Below are 23,817 nucleotides of genomic sequence, written 5' to 3'. Positions count from 1 at the left end.
GTAGGATTTTGTCAGATTGTCAAAGGTCCAACTCATAATCATAACCATACATTAGATTTAATTATAACTTACAAAGTTGAAATTCAAAATTTAAATATTACTCCATTAAATGTAGTTATTTCCGATCACTTCTTAATTACATTTGATTTAGTTCTGCCCATGCCAAGCACTCACAGATTAAAACAAAGACAGTGACATCTAGATTGTAATTCTGCTTCAAAATTTATAGATACCTTGAGTAAGTCGAGTGTAATTGTGGAAAACCATTTAGATCAGTTAACATCAAATGTAAACGTGGAAAACAATTTAGATCAGCTAATATCACATTATAATGTGACCTTGAGAGATGCTCTGGACACAGTGGCTCCCCTAAAACAAAAGTGATCAAAGCACATAGAAACTCTCCCTGGTTTAATGAAAATACTCGAGCTCTTAAATTAGAGTGTCGAAAACTGGAGCGCAGATGGAGAACAACAAAGCTACATGTCTTTCAAATTGCATGGACAGAGAGTGTTAAAAATATAAAAAAGCTCTCTTTAAAGCTCGCTCAGAATACTATTCTACATTAATAGATAGCAATAATAAAAATCCTAGGGTACTTTTTAGAGCAGTGGCTAAATTAACAAATGGGAATTCAGATCAACAGTGCAAAATACCAACAGATATTAGCAGTACAGACTTTATGAACTTCTTCAATGAGAAAATTAAAAATATAAGATCCCAGATCTCAGCATCACAGTACAAACCAAATACTAGCTTAGCAGACCCTGCCACATTGCATTCAGCACTTTAATAATTTTAATCCTGTAACTCACAGGAAGTCTTAACTTTAATTACTAAAATGAAGCCCACTACTTGTTCCCTAGATCCAGTGCCAACAAAACTAGTAAAAGGTGCAATGGATGTTCCTGCAGCCTATTCTAACCATTATCAATAGTTCATTACTGCATGGCACGTACCTGATGCACTAAAAGTGTCAGTCATTAAACCTTTACTTAAAAAGTCAGACCTAGACCCACACATACTAAATAACTATAGGCCTATTTCAAATTTACCATTTCTCTCTAAAATACTAGAAAAGTAGTCGCCAGTCAGCTTCAGTCACACCTTACGCATTACAATTTATTTGAGAAATTCCAGTCTGGCTTTCGCACTGGTCATAGTACAGAAACGCACTAACACGGGTTGTAAATGACATTCTGATATCCTCTGATGAAGGAAATTCCACTGTAATTATGTTGTTGGACTTAAGTGCAGCATTTGACACCATTGACCATTCGATTTTACTGCACAGGCTAGAAAGCGATGTTGGGCTTACAGGCCCGTGCTCGCTTGGTTCAGTTCTTATTTATCAAATCGATTCCAGTATGTACAGAAATGTGCTGACAGTACTCCATCATTATACACAGAAGTTCAATATGGTGTCCGCAGGGCTCAGTACTGGGACCTTTACTGTTTTCACTTTACATGCTTCCACTGGGATCTCTCATTAGGAAACATAATGTTAATTTTCACTCGTATGCAGATGACACCCAGTTATACCTTTCATTTAAATCAAATGAAGTTTCTCCGATGTTGTCTTTAATTAGTTGTGTTAGTGAATTAAAGGAATGGATGAATGAGAACTACTTGTCTTTAAATACAGATAAAACAGAGATGTTAATTGTTGGAGGGAATGACGCTGATCACAGCAATATTTTGTCATTTAACTCAGTTGGAATCCCAATTAATTTTACTGAATCAGCCCGCAATCTAGGAGTTATCTTTGACTCTAGCATGTCATTTAAAGCACATATTACAAAGTCGTCCAAAACATGTTTTTCCATCTTAAAAATGTTAGGAAATTAAGGCGCTTTCTAAATAAACAGGATTGTGAGAAATTAATTCATGCATTTATCTCTAGTAGGATTGACTACTGCAATGCGGTGTTCACTGGCTGTTCAAACTGTTCTCTATACAGCCTCCAGTTAATCCAAAATGCCTGCAAGAATTATTACAAGAACAAGAAAATATGAACACATAACCCAGTTCTTAAATCTTTACACTGGCTCCCAGTTAAGTTTAGGGCAGATTTCAAAATCCTCCTTTTAACATATAAAGCATTAAATGGCCAAGGTCCGCTTACTTGTCTGAACTTATCATGACTTACAAACCTGAGCACATTAAGATCTCAAGATGCCGGTCTGCTTAGGATTCCAAGGATTAATAAAATAACAGTGGGAGGTCGAGCTTTTAGTTACAGGGCCCCTAAACTGTGGAATGGTCTTCCTGCTTCCATAAGAGATGCCCCTTCAGTCTCAGCCTTTAAATCCCGGCTGAAGACTCACTACTTCAGTTTAGCATATCCTGACTAGAGCTGCTGATTAACTGTACATACTGCATCTCTGTTGTTAGTCATTAGCACTAAACATAAGTAACATGATAATTATATTTGAATACTAACCCTCACCTATTCTGTTTCTTTCTCGGTACCCAAATGTGGCATTGGTGCCACGCCCACCTGCCAAGTTGTTTGCCTGCCTATGGTAAAGTCATCCCTGATGGAGGATCACAGGAATCATGGGAAAGAGGGTCCTTTCATGAGCAACGTTTCAGCCGTGGCATGGCCAAATGGGAGGCAGCTAGATGGATGAGGTCTCAGGACTCTAAAAATATCCAAACCTAATTATGTCATATCATCTACTGTTAAACCGTACTTCTAAAATTTTTATTATTATGCTGTCTTAAGGAATTGTTCTGTTCTGTGTATTGTATTGTATTGACCCCTACTTTTGACACCCACTGCAGCCCAACCTACCTGGAAAGGGGTCTCTCTTTGAACTGCCTTTCCGAGGTTTCTTCCATTTTCCCTACAAGGTTTTTTGGGAGTTTTTCCTTGTCTTCTCAGAGAGTCAAGGCTGGGGGCTGTCAAGAGGCAGGGCCTGTTAAAGCCCATTGCGGCACTTCCTGTGTGATTTTGGGCTATACAAAAATAAACTGTATTGTATTGTATTAATTATTTTTTCAACTACTTCATTCCTTAAGTGACGCCATGAGTCAAGTGATAAATACTCTTTCATTCTGTCCTTTCAAAAATGATCACATCCTTACACTTCATGCCAAGAATTTCACTTTCTCAACTTTGCTAAACCTTACACTAAGCATTTCCACTGGCCGTGACACAATTCAGGAGCGTACTGTTGTTTTGAAAGGAAATAATTGTTTTATGTTCAAGCCCCAGTTGCTCCTGTGTAGTCTGCATGTTCTCCCAATATGCATGTGTGTTTCTTCCTGGTACGTCAGTTTCCTCCCACAATTCCAAGACATGAAGGTTACTTGGACTGGTGATTCTAAATTGTTCCTAGTGTGTGCATTTGTGCGTTTGCCCTGTGATGGGCTGGCATCCTTTCCAGGTGTTGTTCCTGCCTTGCACTCGATGCTTGCTGGGATAGGCTCCAGCTACCCTGACACTAAGCTCTAGTACTACTAATGTGAGAAATATGGTTGAAAGGAAACAAAAGCACTTACTTTTTTATTATATGGCTATGGTTACTTATCTCATTATGACCTATTCTAGAGGTGATTTTATCTTATCATATGCCAACTTGATGGTGCCCATGATCCTAGCAACCTATTACCAGGTTTGTACCCATTCAAAGCAGTTAAATGACTAATGAAACTCTGCATTTGGGTCTAGAAAATAATATACAGTATTGTGTTTTCTAGCCTGCATTCAAGTACATTCCTCACCAGGTCTTTTCATCAAAAAAGTGTGCTTACATTGGTTTTCTAGTGTTTCCAAAGTGCTTGGTGTTATGGGCTGTGGCTTAATCTCATCATTGTACCTTAAATTGAGTAAATATAAGAGCTGTTTTAGCCGCTTCACATTTCCTTTCATTTATGTGGATGGGTAGATCATTTACTGAAATCGTCAGCTTTTAAAGGCTTCCCTAAGAGTGATTCAGTAGTTCAAGTTGTTGTCTCATTCATTCATGAACATCACTGTAAAAGCATTCTTATCAAAGGTAGCTTCTACATCTTTTGTTCTAACTATTCCTGCCTATCTATCATTTAACACTCTCATGTATACACTTTGTTTTTTTAATATTTCACTTCAATCCCTTCATTTCAGTACACCCAAAGCTTTCTTATCCCTTTAAACTCAGTTACATTGTTTTGGACCGAACAATAATGCAATATTAAAAAAAAAAAACCTACATAAAATCATTCATTTTCTCATTGCCATAATTGAAATACAGTATTTTGCCTTTCAAATGGGGTATTGCACACCCAGTACCACATTAAAAAAAATTTTTCTCGTTCTTCAAAGATGGCCAAATTGCAGCACCACGGTGACACCTGCACCCAATGGCTTTGTTGGATGTACTGATTCAATTGTGTGCAATATGACGAACAGACTATTATCTACTAAATAAAAGGCATGGTCCAACTTTCTAATGACACCACATTCCACTTTCTATATTTCAGAATGTTTTTTTTTTTGTTAACTCGTTTTTTGAATCTTGCAACTATAGACGTTGCAATATGGATACACAGTATAATTTCTTCACCAACTGTCCTGCCCTTTAAAATGATACATAGGACATGGGTCTTCCATAATGGATATGTATGCTATGGATACTTATTTGAAAACAGTAAAAACTGAGAAAAAGAATTGCATTATTTGCACCACTTCAAAGCAGTAAAACTAAATACAAAGTATATTACTTGTCAATAATTCATGAAGTGTTTTTTCTGGGAGTTCCTTTACACTCAATCTCCAATTGAAAGAGAGACAACATACCAATAACAAGTGTGCACGATTACACAGCTAGTGAGAAGTGATTTTACTCCTGTAAACCTTGCAAGTCATTATACAGTAGATCGGGTAAGCCGATATGTCATGTTAAACAAAATGAAGCTGTATATTTTAAGACAATCTTTATCAGTTATCATGGTGCAGAGAATGGTGATGTTTTGCATTTTGGTCTGACATGCAAGTAAGAGTTTCATTCTGTACTCTGTACACAGTACATGACCACACTGCTTCTAATACAGCTGCTACACCTTGAGCTTCTACTATATGCACCCGTGGTGGAGATCACCTCTGATCATAAATAGATACAATCTGGCGATGGGCTCTTATACTGTAGAACCTCAAATAGCCTCAGGTTACAAGGTCATAGGCCATTTTTAGTGAATGACACTGGATTGTCAGACTCCCATGAGCCCTCCAATACGTGTGCAAGCACAAAGAGTTTTGACCCAGTTTTTAACAACCAGTGAATCCAGCATCTGGTCCGAAGTCATCTTTCCAGCATCATGGTGTATGCAGGCTTTCACTGGGAGGTTAATCTTTCTCATTTTTGGACACACACTCAGTTTTTTATGTCCTCTGGATAAGACCTGTCAATTTTATTGACTTAATGGCAACATTTACTCTTTATAGCAAATGTACGACTTATCTTTTTCCACATGTGAACTGTACAATCCACTCTGTTTTCTTTCTTTAACAGCTGATGTTAAAAACTTTGAAAAACAACACCTTATGACTACCAGGCCATTACACACTACTCCAGGTATGATTTCTTCTGTTACTGCTAATGAAATTGGGCTAGTGCACTATATACTTTAAGTCTTCTCCAAGTGTCCTCAGAAGACAGAGGAAAAAAAATCTCTCTAAAGAATCTTTATGTACGCTAAGAGATGTCAAATTTGAGATTCTACAGGGATCAGTACTTGGGCCGCTGCTCCTGATACATAACACAACATAGCAATCTCAAACCTAATGGGACCCCAGGGCCTATTCTACCAGGTTTAGTGACCCTGGACAGAACTCGGTATAGACGTGGGGAGAATGCGCAAACTCCACACAGACTGAGGCTGGGCACACGATGACGTTACCACTGTTCCACCACTACTGTTTTTAAATTATAAACGGTATCTCGATAAACATATGATATGTCAACTAACTTGGCAAAGGTAATTAATTTAGGAAAATTATCAGACAGGGTGGCACATAGCATAGTTGTTAGCGCAGCTTCTCTACAGCTCCCGAGTCCTGGATTCAGGTTCTGAAAGAACTGAATTAAACTTGAACTTTACTTCCAGGCAGCACAGTTGCTAAGAACCTTTCTTGATGTTCATCCATACACATAACAAGGGAAATGCAATTAAACAACATAATATACAATACATGATACCCTAACACCATTATATACACTAGTAGTAAAAATAGAGATCACATAAAATACAATTACAGTGCATCCTGAAAGTATTCACAGCGCATCACTTTTTCCACATTTTGTTATGATACGGAGGTGTTCCTTTAACATACAAGGCATTGCTCCGTTGTTTTCCTGAGCTGAGATGCTTACAGGCAGTGGAAGGCTTTTGAAGGCGACTGACTTCACAGAGACGTTGAAAAGTGTTTCCAAGTCCTCTCCTTTATAGAGTGCCATGATGGGTGATTGTGCAAGAATCGGCAATAGTTGTATCAGCTGCAATTAGACAACTGATCATTTCTAATTGTTATTGGTCAGTGGAGCTACAATACCAGGTTGACTACAAGGTCCCAGGCACCTATTGCTTACCTTCTTACAAACATACATAAACTTGTTAGTTTATCTGAGCTTTAAATTATGCAATCTACTAATTCTTACAATTTTTTGTATTCACTTTTACATTTGCATTAAACAAGCAAGTTAACTAAAATAAGCATAAAAATGTAGCGGTTGTAACAAGACTACAGCAACTGTGGCCCTCCAGGGCTGAACTTGAGCCAAGAGACAGGCTCAAATAACAACAACAACAACAACAACATTTATTTCTATAGCACATTTTCATACAAACAGTAGCTCAAAGTGCTTTACATATTAAAAAAATCACAGTGATCTTCTGACATCTGGATTACCACAATGTAGCCGTGAAGAAATCTCAGTCCCTGGTGGGAGGAAAACCTCCAACAAGGAGAACTCTTAAAAGCACTTCATTTTCCCCTTGAGATTTTTTTTTCTTTTAATAAACAGTATATTTATAGTAGGTTGGCACGGTGGCGCTGCTGCCTCGCAGTTAGGAGACCTGGGTTCGCTTCCCGTGTCCTCCCGTGTTTCCTTCGGGTACTCCGGTTTCCTCCCACAGTCCAAAGACATGCAGGTTAGGTGCACTGACGATTCTAAATTGTCTTTGGTGTGTGTGTGCCCTGCGGTGGGCTGGCGTGCTGCCTGGGCTTGGCTCCAGCAGACCCCTGTGACCATGTAGTTAGGATATATCGGGATGGATATTTACAGTAAAGTGGCACTGATATTTTTCTTTGTGCTTTTTGATTTAGGTTTGCGTTTAAGAATCGGGTTCGAATTATACCAAAATATAGAACAGCATATGCACTGCTTGTTAAGGCTATGTCACATAATGCAATGTTTCCAGCAATTTTAAGTTGCAGCCTTCATTTTTGAAATTTTAACGAGTTGGAGGTTGTTGGCAGCGTGCTACTCTGAAGGCAGTCGCCTAATGAGTCAGGCCCAGCGACCCACTCCAAGTAGTCCACGAGAAACTCTGACAAAACCTTCAGTTATAGTGGCAGGCTCTGTGTGATTGAGAGATGATAACCAATTGAATGCTCATCTGAAATTATAATGCATAGCATGCAGTGTTGAGAAGTAAGGAACGAGGATGTTTTGAACCTTACACATAGAAGAGAGGCTCATCTTTCTGGTTTTCTAAAGTTTTGCATAATAAAACAGAATGGAAAAAAAGAAAAAAAAAAAGCAGGTCCAAAGCTTTGGCTGAACTTGCTGCAGCTTTTAACCCTTCATGTAGTGCCGGCTCCGTCAGGCAACACCCAACTGGATGTCAAATAAAAAGTTGGCAGAGCTGTGCGAGAAGATCAGTGTTCATTTGGTATATGTGATATGGGCTACAATTTTCAATTATGTAACTTGATATGATACAGTGACAAGATCAGTGACAGCAGACAGCAAATGTTATCCACCCCACAACAACACGCTTAAGAAATGAAAATATTGACACACTTGTACAGTGGAATAATGGGGGGTGTAACAGTTCTTAGGAGTCAGCAGCATTTTCCTACAGGTATGTGGGATTTCTCCAGATTCAAAGATACATCAAGTTAGGTTTAATGGCAACCTTAAATTAGACTGATTACAATGAAGGTGGCTGCTATTAGGGTGGCACGATGGCGGAGTGGTAGCGCTGCTGCCTTGCAGTTAGGAGACCTGGGTTGGGTTCGCTTCTCCTGTGTGGAGTTTGCATGTTCTTCCCGTGTCTGCGTGGGTTTCCTCTGAGCGCTCCGGTTTCCTTCCACAGTCCAAAGACATGCTGGTTAGCTGGATTGGCGATTCTAAATTGGCCTTGGTGTGTTTGTGTGTGTCCTGCGGTGGGTTGGCACCCTGCCTGGGATTGGTTCCTGCCTTGTGCCCAGTGTTGGCTGGGATTGGCTCCAGCAGACCCCCATGACCCTGTGGTTGGATAATGGATGGATGGATGCCTGATATTAAGGCTGCACGTTTATTGGCAGGAGATTTTACATGTTGCTAAGAAACTCTTTATGGACTGCCATTGCTGTAATCCAAAACTGATGAAATGCAATACTTGTCAGGAATAAGAATAATTCAACAAGTCTGACGGCAGCTAAATTTCTGTTCTTTTAAGGGAAGTCATTAGCCAAATGTGATCAGTGACAGCAAAGGCCAGAGAAATACACCATTCAGAAAACAAAACCTTAAGACTAACTGGGTAGATCTATTGGGCAAACTTATTTCATAAAGCAACACAGAATAAGGATAAAAAGACTGTTTTACTCTGGAAACTTAAACTTTTAACAAAACATAATTCTTTCACAAGGGTCATTCCTATATTTTTTTTAGGTATAGCCTGAAAAAAAGCTACAGCAACCACCAACTCTAGGTAACGCAGTGTCTGCTATGATGCCAAATTAATGGGTGCATTTCTGGTGCTTTGCGGGGAGGGAACAATAGCAGACACTAACAATGAATGATGCCATCAAGCACAAAATGAAATCATAAATAAAAATATAAGAAAAGAATTCCAAAAATGGAAGAAGAGAGAATGTTCTAAACACTATAAAAATAATGAAAAGAACTATAAAGCATGACACTCAATATAAAATGGCACGTGCTGTATGTACAGATATGATTGTTGTTGTGGTAAAGCTATTTATGTCCATGAGGAGGAAGAATCTGGATAGCCCAGAGAAACACCGCCATTGAATGACCTGCAGATTGTGATTGTGCTTTTTATTTTATTTTTTTTGTATTTTCTATCATTTACAGAGATGAAACATCCTCTGTGTCCTGCCAAGTAACACTATAGACCTTGGGTCAGTGTCTCACTGTTGTTGCTGATGTCACCATTGCTCTCTTTGCAGCCTACATTTCACCAGTTTTGTAGATTTCTAGGTCTGCTTGATCACACAAGTAGGCATTAGGGGCAAAGAGTGTCGGCATAATCCAGGTCCTCGGAACACTTCTTACTCTCTCCTTTTAAAAATACTTTAGAAAGATAATGGAAATGTGCTTTTCTTATAAATTATCACACAATATTGTGACATTTAATACATGTTGCTAAATTAATCTTTCTTTCACTTTTATATTTTACTCGAGACTCTTGAGTGAGCACAAGTTAACAGAAGACATTTAGGTTCTTTTTTTTTTACTTCTGAATAATTTTCTTTTACAATAAAAATATCTCTAGACATTGGTATTTGGTCATTTTTTTCTCCTTTGGATGTGACCCCAAGCCCAAATAGTGTTAATCGGGCCAGGAAATAATAAAAGAAAGTGCTTATTATAAAGCAAAAGAAATTATAAAGTACTGGAGAGTGCAGGGGCTGCAGTGGGCTGGCGCCCTGCCTGGAGTTTGTTTCCTGACTTGTGCCCTGTGTTGCCTGGGATTGGCTCCAGCACACCCCCGTGAACCTGTAGTTAGGATATAGCGGGTTGGATAACGGATGGATGGAGAGTGCAGGGGTATTTGAAACCAACGTAAATACTGGAAGAGGCGGCCAGCAGCCCAACCTGGCCGGGGCGCCCAAAAAGTGGAAGGATGGGGGAAGGCAGCCTTTTTAGGGCATTGCTTCCACCAGAAAGCTAGATTGCAGCAGTGCCCCAGATTCCCACAGAGCACTCTGGGACTTGGAATTCTTTATCTCAGCCCTGTTGGGTACAGTGGGTGCCGCCAGGAAGTGCTGTAAAAATGGAGGAGCCATGTGGCATGGGGTTTCCGCCTAACTCAAAAGTGCTTACAGACCACCTGGACAGAAGAACAGAAGTGATTTCAGGTTGGACAATATAAAAGGACTTGCCAGCCTCACAGTGATGAGCCAGAGTCGGGAGGTGATGTACAATGCTTGTGAGGAGGAGGAGAGAAAGAAGGAGAGAGAAAGAAAAGAGACTGGGTGTCATATTGTTTGGTGCTTGTGTATTATACTGTACTGTGCTGTGAAGTGGGCAGCAACAGAAAATGCTTCCCCAGTGAAGGATAATACGTGTGCTATGTTGAACTTATGTCTCAGCCTATCTGTGTTCGGGTTTGGCCAACATAGGCACGACCTCTGGTGGTCCACAATACAAAAATAAAACAAAAAAAACAAAACCTAAACCTTCCTGAAGTCTGCCTATACACAGATTACCATAACACCCTGGCAGGATGGCTGGTCTACTTTCACAGCTTGTTTCTTGGTTCAACCCTCCATCCTTCTTCTTCCTGCCAGGGGAGCCCAAAAATCCTTCTGGTTCCAAGCTAACTTGTCTTACCGTTGGAAGAGGAACCACTTCCAGGGTCAAGAGTATATCACCATGCTCATATTATCTGTAGTATCCCCAGGTGTTTCTGCAGGTCTGGTTTACAACTTCCTGGTAAAGGGCAAGGTCAACCATGGGTACCCCGTCTGCCTTAGAAAGCAGCAGAAGGCCATGCATATGTGACTGAGTCTTCCTGCTGAAACTTGTCCACAAGTGGGACACTTAATATTAAATTACGCTCAAGGAATAACTACCTCCTGGACTTCTAGTATTACACTGAAGCAAAGTGCCCTTTCTTAATGGAGGCACGTGTCACAGGCAGTGTTATCATTCCCAGTACACTTACATCTAAACTCCTGGCCTGCACTTATCCATTTATATTGCACTTTCAGTCCCGACCATTTTCTATATATGGAGGGTGGATGTAATCATGTTTGTGTTTATTTGTCTCTGTTTGTTTTGTGTATGTGTTATCATACATATCTTATATATTTCATTATAAATGTATTTATATATTATTAGCTAAAGTACCCAACATTGTCTAGATATATTTGTAAAATGGGTTATAGAAAGGAAGCAAAAGTTTGGGTCTTTTAAATGGTGACTCTGTTTTTATTGTTAGCTGTCTCTCTATGAATGTCTTTGCTCTTGTGAGTCAAGAATTTGTTCTTTTGGGGTCCAACTGGATTCCAGAATTGTGTTAATTCCTTGCTTTGTTGTAACCATAAACACGGTTATATCTGCCTTGTCCTCTTAGTTCAAGGTGGACTTACTGTAGTGCTTAAGTTATGAAATAAAGCTGAAAAAGCAAGAGTTAAACAACCTTTGACTCTCCTATCTGTTGTGCTGCACTTGCACTTTTGATCAAACACCACCCAACATTGCCCACTCCTTTTTATATTTATACTTATATTTTTATATTTTATTGTATATTTTTATGTTAAAGTAGATGGAAGCAGTACATGGTAAGTGATGTTAATCTCTGGTCATTTTGTCTGCTAGCCTTTGCTTATTTTTCTTGCTTTGAGCCACCAGATGGCACTGGTGTGCAAACTGTAACACAGATGGAAAAAAACCACAATGGGACCCCTTGTTCATAATTTTCAATAGAGTCCATCTGCAGGTGAGGCAGTCTGAAGCCTTGGACAGATTCAGCAACCTGAGACATTGTGGGGCCCATAAGCTAAACCCCAGTCAGTGGCATCTCTTTTTGGTCTCGTTGGCCAACTTTCCAGGAACCGCTCCCCTGTTTCGCCAGTGTACTGACACCTACATTACATGATCCTCACGTCGATTTAAATTCCTTTGATTCCTGCTCTCAAACAAGTGTATTTGGTAGTTTTGAGGCCTGTGTATTCAGCATTTATTAAACTTCTAAACTACTGAGGTCTCTCAGTTTTGCATCTGAAACAAAACCACAGAATGTAAGTGTCTTTTGCTATTGGTTTATATATATATATATATATTGTGATGATTATTCTTCTTCAAAAGAATGCTACACAATACAAAACAAAGTTTTGGGGACCGTCCCCATATATTGTCGTCCAGACAATTAAAGAAATGAATGATTCAAAGTCTTAAAACAAAAATAATGAACAGATTTCTTGAGTCAAAATGGCGAATTTATACAGAAAAGGATTATGGGACAGGAAATGGTTGGCAAGAAGTGATGTTGAAAACAGGAACCGGAAACAACGTCATCATGATGGGACGGAAGTAAGGGGGATTGATGGATCCGGAAGTGACGTCATCATGGTGGGCCGGAAGTGGCGTCGTTGCGGCCATTTTGGAATCCGGATGTGGAGGAATTATTTTTCTTCCAAGTTTTCTGTTGAGCAAAAGAGATTCAGGTAAGTACCACGTGACAACCCTCTATCTCGCGATGTTTCACTCACCTTTAGGCTCTTTGACTGCCTCCTAATCGCACATATGTGACAATATATATATATATATATATATATATATATATATATATATATATATATATATATATATATATAAAGCAAGCTCGGTAAGATTTCATAACCTTGGTATATCAGTCCCTCACAGCTGTGTTCATGTTGATGTGTGGTGGTGTCTTGCTGAGTGGTGTTCATTATTGTTGATGCATGTTCTTGTGTGCTGTTACAAAATATTTCAGAATTTGCATTAGAGCAATGAACAAACACCAGCTCACATGACACTGTCTGTTAGGGAGTTTTTAGCCAGTAAACAAATAACTGTACTGGTACACCCTTCATACACACCTGGGGCCTCATGTATAACACCGTGCGTAGAACTCACAATATAAAATGACATAAGCGCAAAAGCAGGAATGTGTGTACGCACAGAAAAATCCAGATGCAGGAATCTGTGTGTACACAAACTTCCAAGTTCTTCCGCTACATAAATCCCGATCAGTGTGAAAAGTAACGCACGTGCACCCGCCTGCTGTCAACTCCCCAACTCCTCCCAGAATTATGCCTCTTTGAATATGCAAATCAATATAAATAGCCCTTAAGCTCAGCATTCTGTGAAAAGACAATGACAAAACCATGAGGAAAAATAGAACAATTTCAACGAATACCAAGTGGAGGCAAGGAAAAATGTACTATTTGTTGGTTTAAACAGTGATATAAACAAGAAAAGGAAGTTGATCAAGTGACAGAGTGTCAGAGAAACTCAAACGTTCAAGTTCATAAAGTCTCACAGGGCCCGAAATAAAAAAGAAGTCACATATCAAAGTCGCCGTGAAAAGGCGAGTCGTAGCCCACCGTCTGAGTGTCATATGAAAGCTTATTAGGGTACAGAGAAAAAAATACGCACACAGTGGGAAAAAAGCACGAAATGTCAACTTTAATCTCTAAATTTCCACTTTAATCACGTAGTTTATTTTGTCATTAAAGTAGAACATCATAAACTTAATCTTAAAATCGTTTAATTTACTAGTTTCTCAAATCCCATCATAAGTAAAGTAGTACATTAAATGCTTTGTTTTGTATTTCATCTTATATGTGCTCTATGTGTGTGAATCACTACTTGCTTCTTAAACCGGCTCTCTCTACCTCCGACAGGACACAGAATCCATTACATTCGTGATATTACAGCTCTCTGAATAACTAAAATACTGAGATGTATACGTGATATCATTTTCATGATGATAGGAGTTAAAGCACGTTATTAAACATGGCAACACGGTGGCGCAGTGATTGTGTGCGACCTTCAATAAAATAATTTATTGCAGCAGTACTGTCTCTTTCAAACATACTAACCTCCAATTCCTGTCCTTCCTTTTCTTTCTCCAAATACCCAATCGCCACACAATCAGCTCTGTAATAGACGTTAAGCCATCTGTAAGCTTAGAATGCCGATTCCTCAAAATTTTTAAGGAACACTGAAATATCTTCGTAGTACATGTTTGATTATTCTATCCTTCACATCAGTCCCAGTGAAGCATACAGTGCGAGGCAGGAACAATTCATTACCAAAGTTTTATCTGTATAATATAATAAACATATTTTGCTGCATTTCATCTTAAAAATGATATTGTCATCATATGTAAATACACGCTTTATAAAGTGGCTCAGATTGTGCAATATTATAACTGTTTCACAAATTTACAGTGAGGTAATTGTACTTATAAGCACAAACAGTTCTACAAGGAGCACTTGATGGACTGATTGATTGCGTTTAGAGCTCTTGGGATGAAAGACTTTTTGAACCGCGAGGTCCGTACAGTAAAAGTTTTGAAGTGTTTGCCATGTCAGAAGCATGGCTGAGGCAGCATGTGCTTGATGCTGTATACTGATAATTCTCTTTCCGATCAGCTCCTCCGAGTGGTGCAGTGAGAGTAATATGGAAAAAGATGATAAGCTGTGGCAACTTGTAACGGGAGCAGCTGAAAGAAGAAGAAGAAATTGCAGTGAGAGTAACAACGTTAAAGCAGCTATGGTATGTAGAATAGTTTGACCATTCCATGGGCCATTATATTGTTACAGGTTAATTACAATCAGATGCATTAAACTAATAAACAATATGCAGTTAATTTCAGTGTATTTATAAAGCTGCGTCAGGAATGTGCATCTGAAAAAGAAAGATAAACCACACAGGAACAGTGGCATTGCTTTGACACTGGGTGCCGCCAGTCTGCAAAACCGAGCAGAGAACTTGCGAACGACAGGGTATGAGGTACAATGGAAATGTGCATGGCTTTATGCCAAGTTTAGGTTTTATACATCGCGATTTGAACATGGAAACGTTTGTACGCACCATTTCTGTGCATACGCACCGTTTATACATGAGGCCCCTGATCTGGGACCCCCCTTCAAAACCTTCAAATGCCTTAATGAAACATCCACTGAGCAGTTAGTTCTGTGGCCACAGCTCAGTTGTGCACAAAGATCCCCAAAGAAAAACACTGTAAAAAAAAATTCTTTCTTTGGACTTTCTTCCTTGTACTGTTTTTTTGCTGTTTTTGTTTCCTGTGGTTTTCAGTAATACCTTTTGCTTATTGCTCGTCAACATTTGAAAAACATCCATTTGAATTTAACTCATTTTCACCCTCCTATAGATACGCCACAAAAAAACGATAACCGTTCATATTAGAAAAAAAAACTTTACATTTTTGGAGCTCTCAATTGTGGAAAAAAGAAAAAAGATGTTGCCAGTGAATTCGGAATTTCGCCATTGACACTGTCAATTTCCGTGAAAGACAGAGCATTCCTATTAATGTGGCACTGATTCAAGAAAATGTGAGGTTTCTAAACTCTCTTGGGACCTCCCCAACTAGACAACACGAAGAAGAGCGTCCAAAACAGCGATTACTTCTGTGGAAGACTGTTTATCTGTTGCCGGGGCAAGAGCAGGCTCACAGCTCTGATGCGGCTCAGCACTGAAGCAAACAGAAAAGATCTCGATAGGTGATGCAAGGTAAATTGTAAATGCAGGGCACAGTATAACTTGGCCACAAACCTTACCACAACACTGCCTGACTGCTGTATCTGTTTATAGGAGAGTGGCAGATCCCGCTACAATAAATAACACCTTGTTTCAAGATGAATAAAGCTGGTTTTGCTAAAGTACTGAGACTCAGCCTCGTGTTTTTGGGGTGTAAGACAGGGACTAATAGCATGACCCCGATCTTTTAGGATTTGCTTCTGTGGCGCTTCACTGCAGCACTGTGAATCTTCCAGAGATGTGGCAATCACGCTTCGGGACACACTTCAGCATGATATTCCCATTGGGTGGGGGGAAGTTCGGAAACCTCACAATATGAAGAAGAAAAGGATGATTCGGCATCTGATTGATAACTGTGCTGCCCACAACATGCTTCCGCATTTAGATAATGTTCACGTTGAATTCCTCCCACCCAATTGCACAGCAGTGCTTCAACCATTGGATATGGGCATCATTAGCACCCTGAAAGTGTATTATCGCAAAGAAATGCTGAGAAAAATTCTCGTCAACATAACTTGTAGGCAGGAGGAGATTAAAATTAAAGCGAAAGAAGCTATTGAAATGAATGCAAACGCCTGGGTGCAAGTTAAAGAAAGTACTATAGCAACAAATACAGAATCTCATTACAACAAAAATTTCATTACAATGAAATATTTTTTAGGTCCCTGGTAGTTCGTTGTAACATAATTTTACCTATATATAAATATATATATATATATATATACATATATACATACACAGTGCATCCGGAAAGTATTCACAGCACATCACTTTTTCCACATTTTGTTACGTTACAGCCTTATTCCAAAATGGATTAAATTCATTCTGTTCCTCAGAATTCTACACACAACACCCCATAATGACAATGTGAAAAAAGTTTACTTGAGGTTTTTGCAAATTTATTAAAAATAAAAAAATTGAGAAAGCACATGTACATAAGTATTCACAGCCTTTGCCATGAAGCTCAGAATTGAGCTCAGGTGCATCCTGTTTCCCCTGGTCATCCTTGAGATGTTTCTGCAGCTTAATTGGAGTCCACCTGTGGTAAATTCAGTTGATTGGACATGATTTGGAAAGGCATACACCTGTCTATATAAGGTCCCACAGTTGACAGTTCATGTCAGAGCACAAACCAAGCATGAAGTCAAAGGAATTGTCTGTAGACCTCCGAGACAGGATTGTCTCAAGGCACAAATCTGGGGAAGGTTACAGAAAAATCCCTGCTGCTTTGAAGGTCCCAATGAGCACAGTGGCCTCCATCATCCGTAAGTGGAAGAAGTTCGAAACCACCAGGACTCTTCCTAGAGCTGGCTGGCCATCTAAATTGAACGATCAGGGGAGAAGGGCCTTAGTCAGGGAGGTGACCAAGAACCCGATGGTCACTCTGTCAGAGCTCCAGAGGTCCTCTGTGGAGAGAGGAGAACCTTCCAGAAGGACAACCATCTCTGTTGCAATCCACCAATCAGGCCTGTATGGTAGAGTGGCCAGATGGAAGCCACTCTTTAGTAAAAGGCACATGGCAGACTGCCTGGAGTTTGCCAAAAGGCACCTGAAGGACTCTCAGACAATGAGAAACAAAATTCTCTGGTCTGATGAGACAAAGATTGAACTCTTTGGTGTGAATGCCAGGCGTCACGTTTGGAGGAAACCAGGCACCGCTCATCACCAGGCCAATACCATCCCTACAGTCATGCATGGTAGTGGCAGCATCATGCTGTGGGGATGTTTTTCAGCAGTAGGAACTGGAAGACTAGTCAGGATAAAGGGAAAGATGACTGCAGCAATGTACTGAGACATCCTAGATGAAAACCTGCTCCAGAGCGCTCTTGACCTCAGACTGGGGTGACGGTTCATCTTTCAGTAGGGCAACGACCCTAAGCACACAGCCAAGATATCAAAAGAGTGGCTTCAGGACAACTCTGTGAATGTCCTTGAGTGGCCCAGCCAGAGCCCAGACTTGAATCCGATTGAATATCTCTGGAGAGATCTTAAAATGGCTGTGCACCAACGCTTCCCATCCAACCTGATGGAGCTTGAGAGGTGCTGCAAAGAGGAATGGGCGAAAGTGGCCAAGGATAGATGTGGGAAAGATAGGGGTTCTAAAGTGGTCTATCTTGTCTATATGGTTTTAGGAAGCAACTATACAAAATTTGGTCCAGATCAGTTAAAGGGTGTAGCAGTGTAGCCGAATATACAGACAGGTAGATCCACATTCTATTTTTTATAAAGATATATAATTTCTATAATATTTATATATATGACATATATTTTTATATGTTTTGTATGTGAGTGATCATATGAACTTGTGTTGGTGACAGTGCAAGGTGAGTAAATAAAAGTGAGAAAAAGTATAGCTGCTAGGGAGAGTGTGTGTGTGTGTACATATGTACGTCTAAATGTCCACATATTGTAATGTCAAGTGTGTGTGTGTAAGTAGGATAAGAGTTTATGCATGCAAAAGAGTATGTTTGTGTATGGGTAGTGTCCCCTTGAGTGCACTGGTATCCCATTGAAGCTGAGATCCTGCCATACACCTGTTCCTACGAAACTGCCCTTCCACAATCCAAATCATATCAGAAAAAGAATGGATTGGCTGTGGTCAATCCTTCAGTCGGCTTAAATGAAAACTTCAAGCCTTATTTCAACAGCAAAGAATCTTCAATTCCTTATGGTTTTGATTCATTGTTGTGTCTTGCGATTCTTCTTACAAATCTAACAATGATGTACAATAAGTTACAAATTGAGGGGCTGACTTTCAAAATAGGATTTGGAAAGCAGTGAGCCAGAACTATTAGCAAACCACACCAGCCAAGGATTGTTCCTGAATATGTTTAAGTAATTTAACACTTTTATGAGTATGGTCTGGTATGTTCACAGGTTTATAGGGTCATTATTGTGATGTGTGCATGGTACTGTGAAATTCGTACCTGCATGTGCTAATCGACAAGTTGGGACAATGTGTTTAGTACTGCAGTGTGTTTTTAAATCTTGAGGTGAAAATTTGATCAGTATTTTCAAAATTCCACTTATCATTCACTTGTAAATAAGTTGCCAAATAAACACAATTTAGAAAGTGACATCAATATCATTCTCTAAAAACAAAATAGCTTAGCTTCACAGAAGAACAACATAATCATATAAATATATAGCTCAAAGTGTGTGGGTTTGTTCTTTATTTAATTCTACATCCTTGGTCAAATCTTAACAAAACTGTGCACATATATCCTACTTTGTTAGGAAGAGACACTAGGCTACCTTGGAACCCATTTGACCCTGGGATTAGCTTTGGGGGGGTGGCGCTGCGGGGTAGGGGGGTCATTTTTAGTAAAGATAGTTTTAAGGAGGGTGTCTTTCCTCAGATTTAGAACCCTGAAACTAATATATTTCTGGGCTCAGAATCCAGGAAATGGCACTGTGATGTATTTTTAGTGATTTGTCACACGTAATTATTGTCTCATTAAAAAAGGTGTCTTTTTGAATTTTATCAGTATTTATTAATTTTTGTCAAAACTGTGCATCTGAAGAAGGGGACTGCATTTGGTCAAGGTGTCGTCTGCTGCCAAATACAAGTTAAATAGTTCTGCTTTAAAATGGCTTATCTGGGCAACGCCAGGTGCTGCTGCTGGTATGTTATTAAAATAAAATGCACTGTACTTATTTTTCACTTGTTTTGCAAATAATGGCAGATAAAATTGAAACAACATTGTGCCTTAAACCCTGGCCAAGGGGTCTTGTAGTATGTAGTCTTTCCCTCCTACAATATACAAGGATGAAAGTACTGAAAACATTAGGCCAGCGTTTCTCAACCTGTAAGTATTTGCGACCCGAATTTTCATAACAGTTTTAATTGCGCCCCTCCTAACATTTTTTTGAAATGTAGATGCATATTTTATTATACCTACTTAACTTTTATCGAAATTTATCTAACTCTATATTTACTGTTCTAGTATCAGAATGTAGTTTAAGTTAATTTGTTTTGGATTCAACATCTGTGATTTGACACCTGCTATCCTCACAATCACTTTACTTTTCTGGCTAACAAAACATCACGGGTAGATACTCCTGGATGAACTAAATCCTTGTACTCCTATTTTTGAGAAAGAATCAGGAAACCATATCTATTTATTGTTCCTCTGTGGGACTGACCAGACGCCCTCTAGTGTTCTGGAAGAATCATCCTGACGATCTCACTGTCCGCCGCTTCATGGTGTTCTTCTTGAATTTCCTTCTAAGGCACCCTTGGTAAAGGTATTAGTATGCTTGTAAATTTCTGGGCTCTCTTTTCTCTCTTATATTGTCTTCTGTTGAGCCCCTTTAAGCCCTCCAGCATTCCTGGGCTATTGGAAATCCAATATAATGCATTAAACCATAAAATCATAAAGAAGCAGAGGCTTCTTTTAACCAAAATGCATTTGTGCAAAGCTCATAACAGATATGCTTAAATTGTGTTTTTGTATAATGGCAGACAGATTAGGAGATCATTAATAACTAACAAAGAGGTTTCCAGACTCAGATCTCAATCAGTTAGTTTGTCATTTTAGTGACAGTGCAACATCATAGGATGCCATATAAAGTGCACAAAAAGAACATTCAAAGTAATATGACAGAAACATATAATGTCATACAAAAGGTCGAGTGACTAAGAAAATAATAAATATCGGCATAACAGATGCAAAACACATGAGACAAAAACTATGTAACATGGATGTTCTAAACAAAATAATAAATTAGCACTTGTGATAAGATATGCTATTATTTAACTGCATACATTAATGTTATTCCTTTTCTATTTCTTTCCGTTACAGGTTTTGTGGGAGTCAGAGACTATCTTAGCACTGTTGAGAGCGAGGCAGGAACCCAGCATAGAAGGGGTGCCACTCACATACCCCACGTACTTTTTCACATCAGGCAAATTTTCTCTTTTAAATTAATCCAATCCAGACATCTTTCCAGTTCCAATATAAAGGGAAATTATATTGACAAAAAAGATGGAGTTTAGAAGTGAACATTACATTTTCCATTCATCTTCTCACCTACTTATGTAACTTGGAGTAGCAGGGGGCCAGCAGGCAAGAACCAGCTGTGAATGGGATGCCAGTCCACTGCAGGACACACTCGAATACACATATTATTATTACATATTACTCGGTCACAATATACAGATGGACAGGTGTCAATTAACCTGTGCCTTACTGAAGGGATTCACAGCAGCCACATTTAGCAACATACTTAATGCCATCACTTGCTGTTCGTTTCTCTACACATATAACAGATCCAGTTTTATCAGTCATCATGCTTTGCTAGTGATGCTTGGGTTTACTGCAGATTTGAATTTAGCCGTGTGTGTGAGTGTGAGTGTGATGGTCCTGCAGTGGACTGGTGTCCTGACTAAAGTAATTTCCTCCTTTAAGTGCAGTGCTGCCAGGACAGGCTCTGGATCCTTCTGTAATGTTAAATTGGATTAACTCGGTTTGAGAATCTTATAAAATGCTTCTGTGCTTATTTGTTTTTCTGTGGCATCAGTTTTCATAATTGAATCTCTTCACATAAATCAAATAATAACAAAAATTGTCCTAGCTATTACAGATCACATATTTTACATATTGCTAACCTAATTCTGCCACGCTTCATTCAGATCACTATTTGATATGTGTCATTTCTCTTTGCTAAAACTTTCTAAGAAGGTGTTCGTTTTAGTGCTTGCTTGCCTTTTTCTTTATGTTTTTTTTAAATACAAAAAAGAATGTCAAAACACAATCCACTCAACATAAACCAAAATACAAACACATTAATACAGTATATTCTGATGAAAATTAATCCATGAAACTAAGCACTCAATCCTGACCTAATTCAGTGGTTCATCACATAGGATAAAACAACAAATGAAATTAAAAAAGTGCTTAATTTGTTTTGGTTTCGACAGATGTTTTTTTCATATTTTTGATTCTTGTTTTCGTCGCGCCCCCTATGCTTAGGCCCGGTATGCTTATTTTACAATTATATTAATTAATTCTTCCCAAATTCTGAAAAAATTCAGAACATATCTTTGTAAACAGATCTGGATTTTTCTCAAATTGTGATAATATAGAGTATTACTTTTCCAAGTGAGTTATGGAAAATGCATTTATTTGGATTCTTCCAAATGGGGAAAATGAAGAAAGTCTTCTTCTTCTTCTTTCTCACTAGAAAGTCTTTCTTCTTCATGAAGAAAGTTTTGTATAGGATATTACAACAGATGTTTCATAGCACAATGTTTTCCCTCTGGTGTTACTCTAAATATTGCTGTTAAAGCATTATGAGGCTATCTGAGAAGTATAATTTTTTTTCCCAAAAACACTGAATGTAGATCATTCCCAAAACATATCACCTAGCAATGCAGGCAATTGGTAATACCAATCACAAGTTGCATCCTGCTTTGGTTAATTTTTGGCACGGCTTAGAGCTGCTCCAGGAATGTCCCAATGGGCAGACAATCAGTGGCAAACAAATGACATGCTGGAGGGATTGTTTGTCTCAGCTAGCTTGGGAGCACCTGGGAATTCAATCTGTAGCTGGGGACAGGAAAATCTGGGGTGACCTGCTTCATCAGCTGTCACTGCGACCCCCACCAGAAAAAACAGTTTCAGAAAATGAGATATTTGAATGATCAACAATTGTTTTGATAAATTATGCCACACTTGCCACATGACACTAGGCCACCAGAATAATATGCAACATCAGAAACGGATTCACCTAAACCAAAGCAGCAGCACCGGACACTGGAGCCTATCCTGGCAGTGTTGGCAACAAAAATAGGAAAAAAATCTGAAATAGGCCCCAGGCCATTATTGAATCCACATCTGCACCAGGTCACTATTGAATCCACATCTGCACCAGGTAACTATTGAATCCACATCTACAATCTCTCATGCTGTTGCCAGTTTAGAGTTGCCAATTAACTTAACCAACATGAAAAATGACACCATACAATCTTGATGTATTTTTGGCCTAATAACACATCTGCTTAACACAAACCTGCTTAACCCAACTATAGGATCATGTAGAGCCAAAGTCAATACAAGCAGCACCCTCAGCATATAGAAGGAATCAACAATGGGCAGAGTGCCAGTCCACTATACAGCGTACTCATGCTCAAGCCCCTTTTCACTCATTACCATATAAATTGACAGCCATCCAGTCCTTCTAACTCCAATGTAAGTCAACAGGCTTAGACTTCAGTCTTCCCACTGGCTATTTTAACTTTATGTAAATGGCTGTGTAAATCTTGTGTGGCTTGGAGAATCCCTGCAGATTAATAAGCAGGCTGAAGCCCCAAGGAGGCACAGTCTTTGTCATGAAAGGCTATCTGTGTCTCAATATGGACTCATTAACAACCTGATCAGCAGGATACCAAAGTTATCATGATGCATCTCAAAGACTCCTATCTGCTTAAAGCATTTTTTTGTGGAAGGATGCATAACAGTGGTAGTAACATAACACCCAGTGGAGTTTATTTAATGTCAAAGTCTAGGTGTGCAACCATTAAGAAATGTCTGCAAATATGATATTTGACACTTGGCTATACCAGTCAATCAAATTAAATGACTGTTTCCTGTTTTCTCATTAAACTCAAAATAGTGGATAAGTAATGACTTCTTGTCCTTAAGAACATAAGGTACTTCTTAAATGTTGTCAAGGTTTCTGCTTCAGCTACATGACTAGACAGCATTGCTCTTATTGGTTGAAAATTGTACTAAGATACTGTTATCTTATGTTATCTCATTTTATGTTAGTATGGCTGCACGCATGGTCGCAGCGGCTCACGGCTCTCCTTTTCAGTGCTCTTTTTTGTTGTTTTTGTACTTTTTTCTTGCTTATTTGTGCACTGTCGTTTCTGCAAACATCCACTACACCTGTCAGAACCTTACAGACATCGGTGTCCAGTGCCAGATATCTGTTTCGAGTGTTTTTCATCACACATACAACATCCCAGACAACATAGCAATACCAGCGGGCTCTTCATAGATTGTTGTCGGGTCTAGGAGACGGCGCAGGCGGAGGAGGGAAAGGAAGCAGAAGTGGGGCCGCAGATCCGGTGTTATGCTGAGGGTAAAGAAACAACCACACAAGCCATCTCTACCGA

The 23,817-nt window shown here is 39.2% G+C and overlaps 1 protein-coding gene across 1 annotated transcript in view; it reads right to left on the bottom strand.

Annotated features, from left to right (window-relative positions):
- Positions 1–23,817, bottom strand: part of LOC120530173 (high choriolytic enzyme 2-like) — a 98,828-nt gene that overhangs the window by 49,555 nt on the left and 25,456 nt on the right. The gene's annotated exons all lie outside the window — the stretch shown is intronic.

Source organism: Polypterus senegalus, chromosome 1, assembly GCF_016835505.1.
Source record: "Polypterus senegalus isolate Bchr_013 chromosome 1, ASM1683550v1, whole genome shotgun sequence".
In the NCBI taxonomy this organism is placed as follows: domain Eukaryota; kingdom Metazoa; phylum Chordata; class Cladistia; order Polypteriformes; family Polypteridae; genus Polypterus; species Polypterus senegalus.
Note: the sequence above shows the minus strand (reverse complement) of the source record. Positions and strands in the feature narration are given on the sequence as shown.